A 23,091-nucleotide genomic window follows, 5' to 3' on the forward strand; every position below is an offset into this window, starting at 1 on the left:
TTGTAGAGTTTGAGCCATTCTTAAGATCTCTTCTGAAACCTTTCCTAGGAGAAAAATCGTAGACTCAGAAGACCTAAGTAACTTATTAATTTGCTCTTGCTGTTATCATAGCTCAGGAGATTTTAGGAAGTTCTCAGTTGTGTATCACTGAAGTGTTGACTTTGATAGACTAAAACAGACAAAAATGAGAACATAAAAAGAGTAAAGCACTATTACAATTATTGTGAATATTTTGGTTTTGAAGTCAAATTTGAAGTCAAATTGATATCCTGACAAGCTGGAGACATTGTTAAGTGTGTAACACAAGCGTGGAACTCTAAAAGTAACATGATATTACTTGGGTTTTTCATTTTCATGAGATAATTTTGGAAGTTCAATTAGACAAAAACGAGAGTAAAAAAAAATACACATACACTAATGAGAAAATCTTCAACATACTCTGAAATCAGTGTAGATCATTTAACACTGGAAGAATTTCATGAAACGTTTTGAGGTCAATCTTCTGAAACTATTGTAAACATACAGTATGTGTCATTATGACATCGTAGAATCCCAAGATGCAGAAGAATAATAATAATAAAAAAAATGCTCAATTTGCTCTCATTACTGTCAAAGAGAAACAATTAAGACAATCTCATCTGTGATTTTTCTTTGCTGTGGGAGAAGAGGAGAGGAGAGGAGGGAAGGAAAGGTGAAGAGAAAATCTGAGAGATGAAGAGAGGACATGATAATAGTCACACTGAGATGTGTTCCAGCAAAGCCAGCATAAGTCAAACTCCACCAAGCGACTATGCAGCGACTTCAATTACAAGTTGGTGTTGAAGGTCAGATTTTGTAGTTCAAGTGATACAATGTGCAAAGATGGATGGGCCTGCTGATAATATTTAACTAAGTAATCTCACAGTACAGTGAGAGCTTGTTTAAAGAGCTCATATCCTTGGAAACCCTTGGCTTAGCGAGGCCTCTGATTATAGACCATCGGCGCAGGTGTCCCTCAAACATTAACTCCCGCTACTTATGAAGTCTGCAGAGTCTCCAACAAATACCCCAGCAGAATGAAAGGATGTACTCTTACGGTGATGAAATGAGTGAGTAAAGACGAGGAAGTGGTGGCCGCTGCTGTAAGAGTCGTAGAAAAGCCTTTGTTGTGTAAGTGCCTCATTTAAAAGTTCCCCCATTTTAAAGTGAAAAAGACCTTGCCTTCATACTAAGAAAAAAAAAAAGAGTATGAAATGAAGTACAAGGCATGACAGACACACGGCTGAGCTGCTTTACAAGTTACTCGCAGCTACGCTTGATGAAAAAACACAGCCCATGAAATGACACAAAAGGTATGCCGCAGTCGAAACCCTCTTTCATGCAGTGAATAGAGAGAGAAAGAGAACTGGCGTAGAATGATCAGCGCCTCACTGTGAATTGTCTACTGTCATCAGCCTGCCTGTGCTTAGGAAAAAGATCTGTCAGCTCTTATCAATGCACAATCATAAAGAGACGTTAAAATACAGCATCTGAACTACTTTAGCTTTACACCACTCTGTGTTTCTCTACACAATCAAGCACATTTCCCACATCATACTTCTACGGCCTTCATAGTATTGAACTGAATGAGTTGGGGGTTTTATTCACATGGCACACGGAAATTTCCCTGACTGCTTGATATAATGAAATATGAAGTAAACCTCATTACTCATACTGTAAGAAATCATTTCTGGGCAGAGATGAAGCCTGGCATTGAAACAAGACAATCTCAATTTGAGGCTTTCGGTTGTTTTATAAAAAAGATCCTTTTCTTATTTCGTTCTTACCAGGAAATTTGGTTACATTTTGGCTGGCTGAAATATTTGAAGTGGAAAACAATCAGTGCTAGTACTCTTGCTGCATATTCCTTGTATATTTACGCAAGTATATAAAACAGTAAAATACATATATAAAACATTAAAATAACTATTTACATACATAATCTATGGCAGTAATCACGTTTACTTAATTTAACACTAAAATGTTATTTACATTTGTTACCATTTTTGTGTCTTTTCCTAAAAGAGGAACTGCATGCATTATGTATTAAGTGGATATGACAAAAAGAAAAAAGTGGTGTTAAATCAAAAAAAAATTGACTGAAATTATTTTTGTCATATCAACTTAGATAATTAATGATTATGACATAATACACTAAGTTTCTGTTGATTAAACTAGCCGTTTTCTTTGTATTTATTCATTTTTCTATTTTGAGGCAAGCAGGTTACTTTAAGTTAAATCAACAATATTTTTTATAGTACACATACTGTGTGTGTACATACTGTATACACACACACACACACACACACACACAAGTACACACACACAAACTCACTCACACAAAAGGTAATTCAAATGTTTTCACAGCTGGATGTATAGTAGTTACACATTTGGTCAATATACTGAATACATTTAGTGGATGTTTTTTCTCCAAAGTTAAAAAAACATATCAAGGTACACTGTACATTACATTATTATTAGTTCATGATCATTTTCGCTTTCACTTTTGATGCATGATCTATTGCCAGTAATCAGTTCAAATTTTATTTCGGTCATGTCTGAATGTACAATATGTACCAAATTTAATTTTAAAAAACCCTCAATATCTAGGCTTGTGAAACTAGCGAGAGCTTCAGGATCTACGTGTTTTGAGCAAAATAGTGCAGAATTGCATATTGGTGACTCCAGGCCCACTTCGAGCAAAGTTTCCCGTTTAGTTCTTACCAACTAATTTGTTTTTATTATTTTGACTTTAGGCTGATGACACATCTCTATAAACTCTTTAAAGTATAGCAACAGCACAAGTAACTGTGCCTAACAACTTGTCATACTGCACAGCGTGCAACATACGAGACATATTGTGAACCCACTTGAATGCAATGAAGTCCAACCACCCTTCCTGAAAACATAAAACACATCAATCTCTCCGCCGCTCAGCTGACTAATTTTTTCGTCCCACCACAAACTTCTACTGCAGAACAGACTTTCGTCCCTGAAGCAACAACAAAAAACTTTTCAGAAGATCACAACATCAAAAGCCCACACACACTCTGACTAAGAAATGCCCAGGTATATTCTATCAAAGGGAATTGTTGCCAAAATCCTCTTCAGTTAAGAGACGGAGAGGACTGTTTCACATCAAAGGCTGCTGTGGAGTTATGTTTCTGCACTCTTTAATTCTGCAGGGCAAGACACAAGTTTATTTGCACTTATAGTTAAAAAAAAAAAAAAAAAAAAAAAAAAAAAAATTAAAACAAAGTTTGATGCAATTGACATTGGATATCATTTATAATTTTGCTCATCCAGTGGTATCACCCTACAGAGGAAATTAGAGGAGATTATAAAGGGTTTTATTAATAGCTGTAAGAATACAGTTACCTAGTTACAATGGTAAACAGCTGCCAATAGTTCTCACGTGGTAGTCGCATAGATGATGTAACTGCATGGCAGTTCAGACCCAAAAATAAAACAGGGGAAAGAACCAAACTCAAGTTTGTACCATGCAATCAGGCCTGGAGTGATAACAGCCTTTAATAAAGGAAAGAGAACAGAATCTCACCACTCTGTCATATTATGGGAATAGTTCACCCAAAAATGAAGATCTGCTCATCCTCAGGCCATCCAAGATGTAGATGGGAGTTTTTCTTCATCGAAGCAGATTTGGAGAAATGTAGCAACACTTGCTCACTAGTAGATCCTGTGCAGTGAATGGGTGCCGACAGAATGACATTCCAGCTGAGAAAAACATCACAATTACCCACTAGTAATCCACACAACTCCATCCATCAATTAATGTACAGTAAAGTGAAAAGCTGTGTATTTGTAAAAAACAAGAATCCATTATAAAGGCATTTTAACTTTAAACCGTTTAAACTTCCGGACAAAATATGAGTCCATAATCCATATTAATGCTTCCTCCAGTGAAGTACATCCCCGTTTTCCCCTCACAAATCAAAAACACTGACATAATTTAGAAGTATTATGGACTCTTTCGCATGTAAACAGTGCTTGATCTCTGAATATTTCTCTCCTGACTGCGACAACACAACTTTTTACTGGATAAACCAATATTACGAATAGAGAATTTGTATTTTGACTGGAAACAACGGTTTTACGTTAGCAATCTATTAAGATGGATTTGTTTAATACAAACATGCAGCACTTGCTTCACAAGATGTTAACAGATGGACTGAAGTTGCGTAGATTACAGTGACGTTTTTATAAACAGTTTGGACACTCATTCTGATGGCACCCATCCACTTCAAAAGATCCATTGGTGAGAAAGTGATGTAATGCTAAATTTCTACAAATACATTCCAATGAAGAAACAAACTCATCTACATCTTGGATGTAGACACCTCTCTGTCCCTTCTCCTATCAACACGCATATGATTTCCTGTTTTTATGAAGCCCCTCCCTCAGAAATACCTGATGGGCTCAGACTGGTAAGCTGGTGTGATTCGCCACACCCTCACCTCCACCCTCACCTCCGGTTGTATTGTAAACAGTGATGTTGTCAATATTGCTTATCAATTTGAGCCCGATTGAGACCCAGAGAATATAAGTGAACATTCATTTTTTCATTCATTTTCATTTAGCTGACACTTTTATCCAAAGCGACTTACAATTGCTATATATGTCAGAGGTCGCACACCTCTGGAGCAACTAGGGGTTAAGTGTCTTGCTCAGGGACACATTGGTGTCTCACAGTAGATTCGAACCTGGGTCTCTCACACCAAAGGCATGTCTCTTATCCACTGTGCCATCAACCCCCCCAGAAAGAGGGTACAAGCACAGCTGTTAGTGGTGTTTTGTTTGTTGTTATATCATACTTTTAGATATGTTGTTATTTGTAAATGCAACTGCTTCTGTTAGCTTTTAATACACTGTTTTATGCTGGTTAAAGCTTTAATACAGAATCGAAAATGCACATCCGTCCATGTGAAAATAAGTGCGTTATTGGAACTGTTCATTTTTGGAGCTTAGCTGATGATCTGAATGAGAAAGAGAGAGTGATGCAGAGCAGGGGGACACAAGGATCATGATTAGGGACCGCTGCTTTAGAACACTGGTCTTGAAATTTGTGAATCCATTATTGTTAGAAGACAGAATCATGATTCATATATGCACCCCTAATTCTGACTGCATGGCAAAACTCTTCGACTTCTCTATAGCAGCGCAACATGGCATGCTCCAGAAGTGGGGTTTATCTGGGTTTGTGATGTCATAAACCCGGGAAGTAACTAGTTGTAGTCCATATGCAGCCAATTTTATATGCATTAAAATGCCTTATTTTTTTAGACTATATTTTGGTTTGCATTTAACTTTTAGCATCGCAACTTTGCAGATATTGCTAATGCTCAAACAGCATTACACACTAACAATGAAAAAGTGAATTTGCAATAAACCAACCCTTGTGAAAGGTGCTCGCTTCAAAACAACTATAACAGCATGCTAAATCAGTTGAGTGAATATTTGCAATATAAATCATGAGAGCACATGATTTATATATATTTTTATTACACACACACACACACACACACATATATTATATATATATTATTACTATTATTATTATTATTATTATTTTATTTTTATTTATTTTTATTTTTTGCCACAAGCTACAGCCTGTGAACTGTGCAGGTTTTGCCAGGTGTCCTTCCTGCACAGAGCCATTCAGGGAAATAAGAGACAGTCACTCTTCTTTTATAGTGCCTATTTTATAATAAAGTCATATGGTTGGACATTGTGATCCTTTCAAATTGGCCCATCTGCAGTCTCTCAGTGCCAGCCAGAGGTCATACTATTACATTTAGCCACTGGTTTTACTACATCTGATATTGCACTTCATCTGCCTGTGAGGGGTGAAAAATGTGATTCCTTCCTGAGAAATCTTTTCATTATCATGACATTTTTCGCCTCAGTTTAAATAAATGCATGAATATAATGGCAGAGCTTCGGTTTTAACAGGAAATCCACCTTCTACTTCTTTTCAGACCTGAAAAGATCTTTCTATAGGGCAGCATGCACCTCAGACAGACTTGTATATGGTTTGCATTATATGTTGAAATTACCATATTAATTTATTCATTGTTCTCTTAAAAGGAATATGTCATCAGTGGAACTAAACACATTCCACAGAACATATCACACACTGTATAAGCACCAAAACAACAATGACAACAACAACAATTATAATAGTAATAATAATAATAATAATTACAGTGATAATATACATAATATACATTACTGTTGGGGATCACTGAGATTTTATTGATTTATTTATTTTCATGAAAGTTTAATGAAACTGGCAGCAAATATTTTAATATATATATATATATTATATATATATATATATATATATATATATATATATATATATATATATATATATATATATATATATATATATACCTATTCTGCTCTTTTTAAACTCTCTATTCATCAAAGCATCCTGAAAAAAAATGCAAAATAGTTTACAAAAATAAAAATAAAAGAGAGTCACTGAACACTAGAGTAAAGGCTGCCACAAGCAAACAATATTTTAAAATATATTTTAAACATTTATTAAATTTAAATAACATTTCACAATATTACTATATTTTTGATGCAGGCTCGGTGAGCGTAAGAGACTTTTATCAAAATATAAAAAAATATTACTAACCCCAAATGCTTGAAGGCTAGTTTAAATATGCAAAATGTTGTTTAAAATGATAATAAAGAAAGAAAAGCTTTTAAAATCATAGCAAAATGCATCAGTGATCATTTGAAATGATTTTGAATGTTAAACAACTTATAAATAATTCATTATTTTGCCCTCATATAACTAGATACTGCAACCCTTGTCCAGAAAACCTCTTTTTAAAAAAGAGTTACGGAATGTCCCGATGTCTTTTATAATGGCCTCCGATAATAAAAAGCGGAATTCTCTTTTCATGAGCCATATTATGCACAAGCCTTGATCTCGAATTTGGTTTACCATACCTTAGCCTCACGCAAACACTAAAGCAGAGCGTCTACAAACCCATAAGTAGTTACATATTTAAAGCAACCTTTGTTTCAAGGTTACAGCTTGGAAGATAGGGAAAAAAAAGGGAAAAGAAAAAGCAATTTCACATTTAATATTTGGTCTGTTGTGCTTATGAGTTTGAAAATGTGTGTGTGTGTGATGTCTATAGAAACATGCAACAACCCCTTTCGGAGGCAGGAGCCCTCAGGGTCCTCAGACTGAGCGCACACATTGAGTTAAAAGACTTGAAGGTGGGGGGATTTCAAAGCCTCCCCTGCAGACATGCTCCAGCTTTGTGCATTTTAATGGTGAGATATTCAAATCTCCTAGTCTGCCATCCCTCACCCTCATTTCTCCAGCAGTCCATGCAGAGTGCTTCTGTCTGCAGCTAATGGGATGCCATGTACGCAAGGAGAGGGCTTATTTGGGGAGGTCTCTGCCTCCTTGAGGTTAAAGGACCTTGAAATTTGCTTTCTTTTCATTCTTTTTTTCTTAACTGAATGAACTTGGATAATTAAATGGAATAAAATACATTAAAATAACGCAATAATGGTAAGATGAAAATTGGAGAGGTTCACTAGTCATTCCCCACAGCTGTGCGGGCTATTAACAGCAGTATCAAGGCATTCTTGCGTGAAACCTTGAAGCTGCTTGCAATAAGAGTTAACAACACTCCCACTGTAAGTACCCTGCAATGTCTTTGGTAAACAAGGAAATTAAAAATATGCACATAAAGCAAACCCCGGCATTATTAGACGATATTTCCTCATTCCTACTTGGTATGAGTAAAACCACAGCGGACTCTGTGATTTGTTCACCTAATATTGGAATACACAGAAGTGTTAACTAAGTAAAAGTGCACCTGGGTGTTATTTTGTTTAGGGTGTCCAGACGTCTCTAGTGATTTGAGGCCTTGAAGGCTTTATGACTGTTTGTTTAAAACACTCGTGCAACCAAAATGAAAGTTTTGTTGCTTTTATCCTGCGTCTATTAGCTTCAAAGGAATATTGCACTGCCCAAACCCAGATAAATAAATAAATACATTTCTGTTGTCGTTTACTCACTGTCATGTTGTTCTAAACCTGTATATATATTTTTTTCTTCCGCAAAACACAGAAACAGTTGTTTTGTACACACAATAAAAGTCAGTGAGGAAAAAAAAACAAAACAAAATATTGACTTCAACTGTCTAGAAAAAATAACACAGAGACATTTTTCTAAATATCTTCTTTTGTGTTCCACAGAAGAAAGACATATAGCTTTGAAGCAACAAAGAAAAGCGGATAACTCTTTATACTGGATAAATGTTGCCCAAATTCTAGTTTTTTGTTTGTTTGTTTTTTTAAATAACAATTTGAATACTGGATTGAATTTAATACATTTTATGCATTTTGGGGGAAATTTGCCTTAGAATCGAACTGCACTCATCATGCCAAGTCACTGGGACAAAACCAAAGTTTTGGGCCTCCTTCACAGCTGCGTAATGACAAATGAAGGGCTCCAGACCCTCCCTCTGGTATAATTAAGGGCCATTTTAAATGTGCTGGGGTATACATTGACCTTCTACTAAAGAGAGGGGAAAAACAGGAGGTATAATCTAATAGTTGCAAATTGTTGATGTATATATTAAACATAATAGCATTGGCCCTTCGCCCTGTACTGCTTCACTGAAAATGCCCTGACTGGGCTACAGATCTGTGGATGGACAGAGTTCACATGGCATCTGTTTAATCAAAGTTTCCTCGCCAAAGATCTGGCATCATAATTGCGACTGGTCAGGTCACTACAGACCATGGCTTCGAAATCAAACCGAGCCATTGGGTTTCAGAGTCACGGAGGATAAGAACAACACATTCCATGCTGAAGGACATCGCCGCAAATTCTTTTGCATTACCATGATAATAAAGCGAAAGTCTTCCACTTGCTACCATTAAGGCAAGCGACAAATATATCATCCTGCTCCCTACGTTCTACAGAGCGGGCGTGATGTCCTGGCCCTAAATTGACCCTCACTTCTCCCATATCAGAACATGCATAAATACCTGTGGCAGCAGAAACGAGGAAAGCTATTAATCAACAGACACGGGGGCTCAGATCTGGAACGGCTTTAAATCCAATAGGAGATTCCTCTCAGATGTTTAAAGCCCAACGGTTTAATATCCCCGCCATCCCCAAGTGGGTAATTGTTTCGCCGCCGCAGACAGAGAAACTGTCGATCAAGTCTCGCTTGACCTTGTTTCTGTGTCTGTACTGACCTCCGGAAATGTAAAGCAAAGATCATATCACATAAAAAGCAATACTCCCACAAATGGGCCCCAAGCTGCAAATTGATTCTGCTGCCATGGAATTCACTCCCATCTCATGGAAGCAGTAGGAGAGGGGCATTAGGAAGGGGTCTCTTCTGCCGCATTCATCCTTTTGTTGCAGATATCTGTCCTGCGAGTCAGCTCGCAGATTTTTATCATTATGAAAAGGCACTCTGCATATGCTGGCAGAGCTCGTGCCAGTGACAGATAACAGAGGGACAAATAAGCCGGCGATTCCTGCTTCCCGGCGTTTAACACATTCCCTCTGTCGCGGCGGTGATAGCAGGTTCAATTGTCTGCGGTTATGGGCCAGAGGGAGTGAGAATCGCTGTTGCGACATTGCCCGGAGCGAGCCTCGTGGAACATCTCAGGAGACCGCCGCCCCTTTTGTCCCGACGGGAAGTCAGTAGACGAGATGGTTATCCCCGCGCACTGTCCGAAAGCTACCGTTGTCTATTAAATCCCCTAAATTGAATTTAAAAGAGTCTCAGATTACGTTAGAAAGTCTGCAGATGTCCTTGCAATGGACCAGGGACCAGTGACCCATCACCTAATTAAAATTCAAGCTGAAAAAGAGTGTACTTTGATCAAATCAAACTTTAATTAGCTCAGATAACCCCAAGCTACCTCCAAAACATTACCAACTGGAGGAATCGAGGACATTCTACTGGAAAATTCATCATCCATGGGAGATCCGCTGGAGTATGCACAAAGGACAATTTTTCAGCACAATTAGCATAATTTTTTGGAACGATGCAACAATAAGGGCCATTCAACACACAAATCAGCATAAAGCGACTAACCTTTGGTACATTAACATTGTCATCCCCTTTTGCACAGACCAGTGTCAAAGGTCCTGCTAGCCAGAGGTACCTGCAAAATAAAATTCCCCCAACCTTTTGGATCACTCGAGTCAGTGCTAAATAATTGATGTGGCCATTGAGACCGGTGGCGGTGGCAGTGATTTGATTTCGGAGCCAGTCTGAATGGGTTCAAGATCCTTACAGACACCCCGCGGAGGGCCAGTGAGAAATGTCAATCGCACCTCATCTATGGATGGAGGCTTCTCTGCTACACAGAGAGAGCGGCAATCTCCAGGCAATCTGCAGCAAGTTCACCATCCACATTTAATGAGACACACACAAATACACACACAGACACACACACACACACAGCTGGAGTGGAAGAACAAAGTAGCGCTCAGTTGTAGCTCTGACAAGTGTCAACTTCACTGCAACTGTGGCGTGTAAGAGGATTTCCTTGATAATGTGAAAGAAAACAGTAAATGACAAAACTCGGAAATTATCGTCTAATGTTTGCGTTACATATTTGCATATTTGTGAAGCACAAGCCTGTGCAAATTGTCATGGTGGTTACTGATTTGATTTTGTGGACAGAATAACACAGAAATCCCAACAAGCCAAAACAAGAACTGCAGCTTATGTCAGTCCATTACTAAAAGTGTGTGACCTGTGTACTGAAACACTTTCATATGAGAAATACATTTTCAAAGAGCAAAAATCGTCCAGGTTAAATGTTTTTCATCTGCTGTAGTGCAAAAGGCCCCAATCTATTTTTTCTCTCATCACATATGTTGAGAGTGTCACACAAATTTATAAATCTAATGAAATGGAACAGACATGTTGTCTTGCAGATTTATTTCACGTTACATTATGAAACTTCCATATGTTCTGTTGTGGATATGACAAACTAGAATTGTCATGCTCGCACGGTTCATTTTTCGGGCGACGTGATGAGTAACGCCACACTTGTTATTCTTTTCAGGTATTCAGTCAAATTCTGCACCGGCAGACGAGCCTTTCGCGAACACCTGGGATTTGAGTGTTCAGACTGGTGGAGGCTAACTTAATCATCTATAATTGGTGGAGTGGTTCTCATTTATAGTGACTGACAGCATCGATCTGTCTCAAAGGTAAGCCATCAGGCCTAATAAATAAAGGAAAAGAAACAAGTAGTCACATTCCAAATGAGCTGAAAAACTGCAACATGACACAATGTAAAAACGAGACCCGCATCATATCTTATTGAGGAGCGAGTCTAATCCCCAGAAAGAGAGAGGCTAGATATCGATGTGCATGATATTAAATTTAAAAATCTTGGGACCTTAAATAATTTAAGCGTGAAAGATCACAGAGTATTTGATCTAGTCTCTGTATCAAAACTACATTACACAGGGCAAAAACTGTGACAGAGCCTCAAAAAGAGAACTTTACTCTGTCTAGCAGCAGAAATGTCACAACATGAGGGTTTGCGAGATGCTGGAAGGGTGTTACCGGTGCATGGATTCGCTCTCTAAAAATCTCAGCGAGGCATGTGCTCGTAACATATGGCAGAAATACACACGGAGAGGAAATATTATGTGTAGCCGTGAGAGAAAATCAAGCGTTTGTTATGATTGTGTGAAAGCTATTGCAAGATAATGTGCATCTATTTTCAAAGCTGTGGCCTGGTGGTTTGCATGCATTATGGTGGCGCTGTATACAAAAAAATGCATTTTATCAGTAGCCCAAGGCTGTTTAGTTGTAGCCTGAGGTATCAATACCGAGGTAACAGAGCCCACATTAAAGCCAGAAAAAACAACAACAACAGCAACAATGCATACATGCTGGACTCTATGATTCATATGTGAGACTTGAGGTCGAATTAGCCTTCTCTTACTCTATATATTCTATTACAAAAGATAAAAGGTGTCCACATGCTGAAACATAACCAACTGTACATCTGGTTCATTTGACAATAATAAAAAATTCAACCTCAGAGCTAAATGCTTCAGTGTGCTTTTTCCACACGAAAAGCTTGGTTGCATTTTGTCTGATTCCACAGAAAAGCTCTGGGCAAAAAACATGACCAGAGTAGGTTACTAGTTTGTTTCACGATTAAACCTCTGCGATGCTATCACCAAGCCTTGGGGATTTTTCAGTGAAGGATTGCCTCCGGAAACAATGTTTTGTCTGTACAGATTAACCAGGGGAACCCCTCTTGTCCAAATTCACCTTGAAAGCCCTGCGACTCTCGAGAAGAGTTTGAGGAGAATTCAACCTTTCCAGTCCTCTTGCTCGCTCTGTGTCATCGGACCTGAGCTTTGGGCCAGAGTGTGTTCCTTCCCCTTCAATACACCATTTCTCAACGCCCATCCAAGTCATGCGCGAGAGCCTAGCTCTGAACAATGACTAACAAATTTGTTGAGGAGTAAGTAATGTTAGGTTTGCTGACACTTGCAAGCCTTGCCACACGCTCAGACTGCCGAGAAAAGCAAAAGATAAATTATAAGCCGTATACATATATCTTTGTTTTTCTTCTTTTTATTGTATGCATTGAATCAATAGCACTGTTTGAAGGTTTTTTTATGATACAAGACACTTTCCTTTCCTTTCCTTTTTTTTTAAAGAAACAACAGCAGTCTGCTTGAGGTTAGATAGTCTTATCCTTACTCAGCACTTCCAGTCAAACTTTCTTTTGTTTGGTTCTGTGACGTTAGGCGTTGTATCTTCTCCAGCAGCTCAATTTCTGTTTGGCAAATAGGTAACACTTTGCAAATAACTTCTCTAAGTTAGTACTAATTAATGCAGTCGCATTTATTATAATGTATCAGTGTTCAATTCTAAATATACTAAAGCAAATTTAACATTCTAGTTGTATACATTAATCAGTTAATATATTATGAACGAACCTGAAGAACTATGGTATATTAGCCTAGATTATTAAATTATATTAAAAAGCTGTTTATTATTAATCAAAGATGCTTACCTAATGTTAACCATTTTTACCATTTTGTAAAGCTTACTTCACATTCATCACGTTAATGTTAACAGAGATAAAAGAGTCCATGATTTTATAATTATGCAAAGACCACTATACAAAAATCCCTGCGTAAAGGATCTCCCCTCATTTCTTTGTGCATATTTACACCGATCAGACATGGTGTTTCCTTTGCTTTCAGCCTGTGTCACTGAATTAAGACCGTCTGCCATTAATTCACCACCCTGTCTGTTTATCACCTGCAGGCCTTGTCTAAAAAGTGCTGTCCTAAATTGCCAGTTAGCAGATAAAGGTATTTTGTCATGGGGCAGGATTTGTAATTTCAAGGTATACTAAATTGTAAAAAATATTAAGGTATGTGAAAATTTCGAAAAGAAAAAAGAAGGAAAAAAATTAGCATGTGCATAAACGTGAACGCCTCAAGCTTTGCTCTGTAATAGAATCTTGGACTTTTCCTACATAAATTGAAGGATATAATTCAAATGAGCAGAAGCATTTTAAGGTCAAAGCAATATTATATTCATGCAGCACTGACATAAACTGTCTGAGAAGAAAAAAGAAACTATAAAGCACTTTCTACCTGCATGCTCTCAAATGCAAAGCAATATTACAGTATGTTTACACTCACACACACCAAAGGGAATGCATCTGTCAACTTGCATTAAAAAAGTGGCATTTGAGATATAGCCTCTTTAAGCACCTTTTCATCCATGTTTAACCTTTCCACATACACACAGCACAACTTTTACACCCCCGATCCAATCTTATAAAGCCAACTCTCAAAACTCTTGCAATCACACATGAACTCTGCTCACTCCTTCTCTTTCTATCTCCATTTTTCCTTTTCTTTCCTCTCATGCATCACACATTTCGACTGTCCCCCTCAAAAACAGATAAGCACAGAACGCGGAAAAAGCAAACCACGACCACGAAAATTCTCTATGCGGTGCCGATCAGTAAAATTAGCATGACAATACTCACTGTGGGGAGAAGGGGGCAGTCGGAGCGTGGCAAGTCACTCTGTCCGATGAACCTGCACGGGAGAAAGAGCGGGAGAGAGAGAGAGAGAGAGAGAGAGAGAGAGAGAGAGAGAGAACAGTCAGCTGTGAAAGCACAGTTAAGAAAAAGGGAGGGGTGACGAAGAGCCGGCACATACAGAAAAACACAAAAAAAGAAACTGAAACACGGAGGAGAACAAGGATGAAGCCGAATGGTAGGAGAGAATTGGGGAGGCTGCGGAGGGAGGGAACATGTGATGAGAATAAAGGACACGTGGGAAGAAGCTGTACTTTTAAAAGTTTGACACACGATTGGGTGAATTTTCTTACTGTGACACCACTGGGTGAACTAGATACCTTATTTAACCTTGTATTTAGTGCATGATTGTTTACTGTAGCAACAGCACCAGGCAAATAATGAGCTTCTTTGCACTTTGCGTGGCAATACAATGAGTTTTTGCAGTTTTAATGATTTTTGGGAATGCATTAATAAAATAATGTATTTAGAAAATAAAATGTTGGCATTATTTAGTTGGCCTCATGCTGTTCGAAACTCATAGGCTGTTACACTTCTTGTGGAACTCAAGAAAATAATGAGTCTCCACATACATCGACATGTTCTTGGTGACCACAGACTGTTAAATGCCCAAAAATAGAACCATAAAAGGCATCCATATGACTTCTGTGCTATATTAAGTTTCAAGTAGCTTTGCGTGCTGAAAAGACCTAAATGTAAGTCATTAATTACTGACTTTTCACTTCAGCTGTAGTTTTCAAATCAAATATGGCATCTGTGGAGAAGGTTGTACATCATATGAACCATGTTCATGTGGATACTATAGTCGGAAATCAATGTGAATATTGTTTAAAAATATCTTTGTATGATTTACTGAAACAAATCACAGCTTATGAGTTTGTAAAACATGAGGTTGAGTGAATAATAACAGAATTTTCACGTTTAGGTAAAAAAAATTCCCTTAAGCATTTTTTTAGAGGCTAGCGTTTGTCTTGAATATTTGAGTATGTGTTTCGACAGCTCTATTAGATCACTTTATCTCTGAACTGCCTTTGAAGGAGAACTGATGATCAACATCGCAACACTGCACTGTAAACCAACTCTGTCTTTTGGTCTCTCAGTTGTTGTCCAATCTCTCATTCTCTCTTTCTTTCCATACTTCTCTCTCGGGAACGTTTTATTCTGCGGAGGCAGTGCCACCACAAAAAGATTCTGATGAACAATAATCAACTATAAAAAAAAAAAAATTATATATATATATATATATATATATATATATATATATATATATATATATATATATATATATATATAATGTATGAATATTACAAAACATAAGAGTGAATGTATAAGCCAACTAAAGTGACACTGTCTAAAAGGTACGGTCACTTGAATCAGTTTTCTCTATGGGCAAAATTCAGAAATTTTAAAAGGAATTCCCACACAGATTTTTTATCAGATTCAAGCTGGTTGATTTGCTTCATTAACCCCTCATAATAACCACCTCATAATAATAAAAGCATAAGTATGTTAATAAAAAAAATAGAAAAACATTGCTATTTTTGTTGCGTACGGCCATCAAATATATGTAAAGATCAAATGGAACTTGATCATTAATTTACATTGGACTAAAAAACCCAAACACAGAGAGGGACTTTCTGAAGTCCACAATGCAACACTGTTCTATCTGCTTCTCAGATGTGTGTGTCTCGCTCGCTCTCCTTCTCTCCTCAAGTGACAAAAGCAAGACCCCATTCCTAATCTGACCCCAAAACAGCAACGAAATCCCCCCGGCCTTATCATCCTTTGCCTGGGCTCTGTTCTCGCTCTTCTTTCATATCCCCTGCCTCTCTTTCTTTCTTTCATTCTCTCTCTCTCTCTCTCTCTCACTGTCACTCTCCATTGCATCCTCTCTCCCCAGTATAACCTCTTCCTCTGTCTCCTTCTCTCTGTAAACGGCTTTCAGCCGAGCAGAGATTACCTAGACCATGCTCTTCAGAGCAGCTTCAAAAAGGGTGCTCTGGGCTGCCAGCCTGGATAACACCCCCCTCCTCCTTCCGCCCTGGAGAGGGGGGGGGGGGGGGGGGGGGGGTTTTAAGTCACAGAGAGAGTGGCTTGGAAAATGTTTGCAGAAGAAGAAAAAAAGAAAAGAAAAAGCAGATGCTGAGGATGTCACACACTGGCTACGTTGACACAATGTTTGGGACTGACTAGCATATTTACTAACAGGTGTGACTTCTGAATTGTCCTGTTCACGCAACAGCTATAAAAGCAGCTTGAATACAGTCTATATGAATGAGAATGAAGCAGAAGTAACACTTAATTAACTAAATGTTTTTAAAAATAAAATACTGTAAAATAATAAAACAATTAATTAGTAAGAAAAAAGTAAAGGTAAATAAAGTAAAATATTTTTTGTTTTTACAGTAGAATTCTGTCACCTGAATTAATGGTAAACTTTACTACATTTACTATAAACATTCTTATTTTCTCAGCATTACATCCTCATGTCGCTTCAGATGGACACCTAAGTGCTGCTATTGAAAGCTGTACTATGCCAGCTTGCCAGTCTCACTTAGTTTTGATATGCACAAGCTGATGTGATGATTTTCTATTAGAAACAATCCTAAATCACTTTTATTCTCCTTTGACCCGCAATGAAGTTTTGACACCTCAGTGCATTAACATGATGCATGCTTGATTTATTTGCAGTGAGATGCATCATATGAGATTCATAGAGAAAGTGCAAATGGGGAAATCGCTGTACAGTACCTATGCAATTGTGTGGAAAAACTGCTATGATGAATGTTTGCAATTCAACGTAATTGGTAATTGTTTAAAAATATAATCAAATTTATTAAATGACATGCAATTACCATTAATAATAAAATATTACCAATGGCAAATTTATCCAAAATTGAAAATGAAGTTTTTTCTTCTGTTAAATTCACATGAAAAAAAAATATTGGTGGTTGCAGTTGTTGGTAGCTACTGAAATTTATTTTCCTACTATGGAAGTCAATGGCTACCAGCAAGTGTTTGGTTAGCAACATTCTTTAAAATATCTCCTTTTTTGTACAACAGAAAAAAAAAAAAAAAAGAATCATACAAATTTGTAACAACAAGGTGAGTAAGTAAAGATAACATTTTAACTTTTAGGGGGAACTATCCCTTTAATATTAAATATAGTGTGTATGTCATAAGGGTAATTATTTATTTAAACATAACCTTAAAGCCAAATAAATAAGCTTTGCGTTGAAGAATGGTTTGTTAGGATATGACAATATTTGTCTGAGATACAACTTTTTTTTGAAGATCTGTATGTAATCTGAGGGTGCAAAGAAATCAAAATATTGAGAAAATTACCTTTAAAGTTGTCCAAATTAAGTTCTTAGCAATGCATATTTCTAATAAAAAATTAAGTTTCAATTAAGCACGTGCGAGTCCATTATAATAATGTGTGTATGAGTGCTCTTTCTTGATGCACTGATCGCACATTTATTTATGCACACCACAGACATTTCCGTTTATTTACGCGTTTTCCACACACATTCACAATAATTAATGGATATGTCTAAAGTAGTAGATATATGCATATCTCAACGATTGGCTTATACTGTCTCAAGATCACATGTGTGAGCAGAGGGACCTGGTGGGTCTTTGGGTCAACTGGGAAAAGAGCAAACTCTTCCCGATGCAGTGGATCTCTTTTCTCAGTATGGAGTTGGATTCGGTCAAACAGACAGCATGCCTCATAGAGGAATGTGCCTGGTTCAGTGCTTTAAGTGGCCCAAAAGAGGTGCCGGTACTCTATTATAGCATATTTTATTAACGGGGGGGGGGGGGGGGGGGGGGGGTTATATGTGTTGGGGGTGTCTGTGGTCTTGGGTGACGGGATGGGGGGCTTATGATATTAGACTTCGTAGCCTATAATAAAAGATAATGAATTTCAAACCTTAACTAAACACATTTTTATTCAAAGATCAACCGTCTGTCATTACTCTTCAGTCTGCCACAAGAAACAGCAACATTACAATCATGAACTCAAATGTCATTGTTAAAAAAAAACAAAAAAAAACAATGACTGTTGTAACAGTGCGTTAATCAGACCTTTCTGTAACGCTAACGCTAATAAGCTTAAACGAAAATAACGAAATAATTGTGTAGCGGAGTGTTTTTTGTACACAGTGCCGTGAACTGTCAATCCCTCCTGTACGCGTGCATCACTGTCCTCCTCGCAGCTGCAGCAACTTGCGCTCTCTTCATCAAGCTTTAAAACAAAAAGGGGACAAAAAGATCATATTGTCTTTGTGCATAGGCTATAGATTAATTAAATAAATGAATATCTAAATTTGTGCCTTGCCGCCTACGGTATTTTTTTAGAACTTAGAAAAAAGATGCTGCAGCCAATGAGCAGCCAGCGTGGGATGCAGGACGACTCAACCTCTGCAGACAGTTTTTAATGTTTATCAGACAATAAATACTCAAGATTTTGCTTTAGTATAATTTTCGGGACAATTAGGGCCAGATTCGGGAGTCGGGACAACAGTTTAGATTTCTGGACTGTCCCGAATCTTTCGGGACGTCTGGTCACCCTTCCTGAAAGAGCTGCATTACTTCATTAGCTTGAGTCTGACCTGCAGTGATAGGATTCAAATTTAGTGTGGTATCAATCAGCGAATGATCTGATTTTGGTCTTGTTCTTGCAGTATTCAGAGTCTGAAACCAAGAGAACATATTAAGTGTTGTTGTTAACTGTATATGATTTTTAACCAAACCGAGTGTGGTGTACACTCATAACGAGTTTCACACACCTTCTCCGGCCACGTTGAGTTGTTGACACTTAACAGTGGGAAAAGCGACACATGCGCTATTCACTTGTATAACTTAAGGGTGAATGGGTAACGTAGTTACTGCTCTCGGTGGGATGAATTAGGAAGCTTGCATTGTGAAGGGCGCTCTGAAAATCGGCAGTGCAGGTAACAGATTAAAACCTCTATTAAAACAGATGTCCAAATGAGCGTACCGGTACGCTAAAAGCACGTTCTGGGCGCACGGAGATGTGGCGGTACGCTCAAGAGCTATATTTGGAAGTGGCGGTACTGAGTACCAGTGCGTACCGGCCCACTTAAAGCACTTGCCTGGTTGGTGCTGAGCAGGACAGCAGTCCCACTCGCCGGGTCCAATTAACACCTGCCTGTCACCAAACCTTCCTGTGGTCCAATCTTACATTCTTCTGGTCAAGAGTGCCTCTAGAACATCTAGAGATGCCTGATTAGGGTTGTGTTTTCCTTTTTGCAGCAAGAGTTGGAGTGGATGCTGTCTCGCTCCACCCTTAAAGGATCACTCCACTATTTTTTAAAGTAGGATTATTTTCCAACTCCCCTAGAGTTAAACAATTGGGTTTTACTGTTTTTGAATCCATTCAGCCAATCTCCAGGTCTGTCTCTAGTGATTAAAACACTATAGCAAGGCCCATTTGAGCCTTTGCAATCAGTCGAGCTAAACCTTTTATTGAAAACTCTGCTCCTGCTTGCACTGGCCTCCATCAAGAGGGTAGGACCTGCATGCATTTTCGGTCGACGATTCATGCTTAGAGTTTGATCCGGCTGACTCCCAGGTAATCCTGAGGCCCCGGCCAGGTTCCCACCAGTCCCTACAGGCATCAGTTGGTGAGTCTGCAAGCAAGCCCTAGCTTTGCTCTGTCCTGCCTGAGCCTTGAGATGCTATGTAGACCGGACACAAAGCTTTAGGACCTTTGTCTGTTATGGAGGCCGGCAGAAGGGGAAGACCGTCACTAAGCAGAGGATGGCCCACCTGATTGTGGATGCCATCGCCCGCGTAGGTTGTGATCTAACTCTACTAGAAGTGTTGCATCCTTCTGGGCATCACACTGGGTTGTGATGCCTCACTTACAGATATTTGTAGAGCTGTGGGCTAGGTGAACCCCAACACGTTTACTAGATTCTATAGCCTTCGAGTGGAGCCGGTGTCCTCCTGTGTTTTCACCTCAAATGGGTCGAGTCACTTAGAGGCCTGGTTTAGTGTCAGCATGCTAAAACTGCTCCAGATTGTCCATACTAGACTCTGTCGAGCTCCTCCATCCCCTTGACATGAATCCTCAAGAACCGATAGAAGGCTGGGTTCCATATGTGAGACCTAAGTAGATCCCATGTGTACAGCCCATGGTGCAGCCTCAGAACCCAGAAGAGGGTTACAATCACCTCCAATCTTCAATATGCCCCTTAATATGTAACCCTCATTCCCTGATGGAGGGAACGAAGACGTCACATCGCTTCGCCATGGCTGCTGTACCAACACTGAGAAGTTTGGTCATCGGCTCAGCTCCTCAGCTAAACGTGGTATGTGTTGCACCTGCTGCCTTTTTATGCTCACGCTGTGATCAGTTGCATTTGGATTCAATAATTGCATGCCAATGTGCATTGGCTCGTTTAGTTTACACTCAAAGTAGATTGGTCTCTCTAAGCGAGATCCCAATTCATTGGTCACCAGCGTGAGGTCTCTGTTCCCTCTTTCAGGTAACGAGGGTTACATACGTAACCAAGATGTTTTGTTTACATAATAAACATACACAATACACACACACACACACACAGCATATATTTTGAACATATTTACATGCATTCACATGTATATAATCACAAGCATTATATTATAGGGTATTTCACATGACAACCCCTATAATATAATACTTCAATATACGTAGTGCTTCATTCCTTCACTATACATTTTTGTCTTAAGTCTAATCCCTTTGTATTCTTTGATGTACAATCTTTGATGTATATCCCTCCCTGTGTAAACCCAACGCCTTTTTCTCTGTCACCATACCCAGCCTGTCTCCATGTTATGTGAGACACACTCTCTGCCCTCTTGCTCCCCGAGAATGTCCGATTAGAGGAAGGTCAGATCCGGTAGCCATGTGTGAGGCAGCCACTTATTCTGTTACCGTTGGCCAATCCGTCACGCTCCTCTCCAGCTTTCTTTATTTTATTCTTCCTCCCAAAGGGCAGTGGCTAACTCTATCACCGGGACAAATGACCCATCAGTGGCACCATTCATCAGCTGCCTCAGAATCACTTGCTCCGGCCGAAGTCCCACCCATCCACCCCCCATGAAACGGAGCTGCCACTCCCACTGGCTTCCTCTACTGTTGCATGTGTGTTTGTGCACACGTGGGTGTGAAAGCAAAAATGAGAGAATGTGCCTTGTTCATGCAGTGCCCAGCTAAACTGCATTATAAATCTCTCCCACAAGCAAAATAAACACATACACACACACACACACACACCATCCGAAATAGAACCACCTCCTTTACCAAACATACATACATAAGCTTTTGTCAAAGCCCTTTGTCTGGTTTTATTTGCTTGTCAGTGTTGTTTTCTTGTTTATCCCTAGGCAGCTATTCTGACGCCCCCACACCGTCCCAACACCTCCACCCGGGGCGAGAATCTTTACATAAGTGATGAGGAGGAGAGCAAATGAAATGACTGTAATTTGGTCAGGGGCACGGTGTACGTACTGCCTAATAGAGGGGGTCTTTCCCATTGCTCTGAGACGAGCTAGGTGGGTGTGTTCTTATTAATTAAGACAGTCTCATTATCGCCTGTCCGGGTGCTCGATGAGTGAGGGAAATCGGAATTAAAAAGTCAAGCAAACTGCAAAGGAAAAGACAGCTAAGACATGACAGATGGTCTTTCATCACGCAAGGCATTATCGAGAAAAAAAATCCAATCAAAATAAATAAATAATGAGCTTATGGAGCAGAACTAGCACATTTTCTCCCTCCTCTCCTTAATTCTGGGCAATTAAAATATTTTTTTCCTTCAATAGCACAAAAAGCATATGGGGACATTACTCATTTGGTGCTGTTTTGCCAGTATAGTTTCCATGGCAACCTTGGAGCAAGAAACATGACTCTCTATGCTGGTAGATACAGAGTCACTAGCGTAGCCTGTGGTACTTGAGACGTGAACTTTGACTCTTTCCAGCCTTGATTTAGCAGTGAATCTAGATGCACCACAAAATATTAGACCAGTCTTTCCTGGGAATCATCACACAAAATATGAAAACACAACACCACTGAAATTAAACATTATTATTATTATTATTGTGAATAATCGTGAGCACCAATTCTGCTTAAACATCATGCATATTTAATTTTTAATATGAAACATCTTTCAATATCTCAGATGTACAGTCGTGTTCTGTTTGCGCCAAAGGCTGATGCTAGACTTTATACGTCAGGCAGACAACATATAAAAGGGAATCATACTGAAGATACAGTCGCATGAAGTTCAACATCTACTGCTGTCAAAGTGATGTATTGATACAGAGGGATATATCAAACTGCAGTGCTGTAGTTAAGAATATTTTTTTTTTTCATTTGAGGGAAAAGCTCATGGGCTGCGAGCAAAGGAGAGGCAGCAAGTGAAAAATCAGTGGTATAAATATAAGACAGTGTTAAATTGACACATGCTGTTCAGCTCTTCTTTTTATCCACAGAGGAGAGACACAAGGGCCATGAAGACACAACTCTTTTCTCATAGGTCTGAAACATTGTTATATTTTGGATCATTATGTTTGAATACACACAATGGCTGTTTACACTGACTAGAACTGAAAAAAATGCGAACGCATGTAAAATATATTTATTTATTTATTTTCTTAATGGTCCCAAAGACAGGCTTAATTTTCATTCATTCATTCATTTATAAATAAATAAATGTTTCTGAATATATATATATTTGAATATATTTTGGGGGGGATCATTATGAAAAGGATGCAAAAACTTTTATTACTGTATTTCCAAATCAAAGCACTTAAAATACATTAAACCAGTGAAAAAAGTTTTATTTTTATTATTATTATTTTTTTACAAATTGTCTAAGCACTATCAAGCAAATAATTTTCAATCAGCTTGCCAGCTCAGTATTCTCAAGA

The 23,091-nt window shown here is 38.5% G+C and overlaps 1 long non-coding RNA gene across 1 annotated transcript in view; it reads right to left on the reverse strand.

Moving 5' to 3' along the window:
• LOC127969482 (uncharacterized) overlaps positions 1 to 23,091 on the reverse strand; it is a 253,389-nt gene that overhangs the window by 121,258 nt on the left and 109,040 nt on the right. Inside the window, exon 3 of the long non-coding RNA XR_008156277.1 lies at positions 14,095 to 14,146. This is a non-coding gene — a long non-coding RNA (uncharacterized LOC127969482). The remainder of the gene's footprint in view (positions 1 to 14,094; positions 14,147 to 23,091) is intronic.

This window comes from Carassius gibelio, chromosome B12 (assembly GCF_023724105.1).
Source record: "Carassius gibelio isolate Cgi1373 ecotype wild population from Czech Republic chromosome B12, carGib1.2-hapl.c, whole genome shotgun sequence".
In the NCBI taxonomy this organism is placed as follows: Eukaryota; Metazoa; Chordata; class Actinopteri; order Cypriniformes; family Cyprinidae; genus Carassius; species Carassius gibelio.